Raw genomic sequence first — 537 nt, 5'->3', positions numbered from 1 at the left:
TCTTTGCCTTAGAGCCTCTTGATTTCAAGATTACAGTAATTCAGGGGGAGGGGGTGGTTTACGTATTTTCCATTTCAAGAGAGGTTTCTCCCTTCCTTTGCAGACACCTGTCTTTTCACACCAACACACACATTGTTGCTAAGTAGTGCTTACTTTAAATCAAGGATTTTCAGTTTCCCATGCTCTCTGTACCAGTGAGGAGTTGCATGAAAAGCTCGGAGAGAGCATGGCCAGGATGGCTGACTGGCTTATTCTATACCATAGAACATCATGCCCAGTATATAAGGCAGGAGAATTGCCCAAGAGCCAGTGATCACAGGGACGGGCTGGGCATCAGTCAGTGGATGGTGAGCAATGCACATCACCCATTTTTCATGGGTTTTATTCTTCTCTCTCCCCTTTTCATTATTTTTTTTTAATTATTACTCTTATTAATATTAAAATAATTATTATTTTCATTTGTTTCCATTATTACAGTGTTCTTATCTCAAACCGTAAATTTTACTTGTTCCAATTTTTTTTCCCACTGAGATGGGA

The sequence above is a fragment of the Cyanistes caeruleus genome, chromosome 1, assembly GCF_971803275.1.
Source record: "Cyanistes caeruleus chromosome 1, bCyaCae1.hap1.1, whole genome shotgun sequence".
Lineage (NCBI taxonomy): Eukaryota > Metazoa > Chordata > Aves > Passeriformes > Paridae > Cyanistes > Cyanistes caeruleus.
This window is presented reverse-complemented; position numbering follows the sequence as displayed.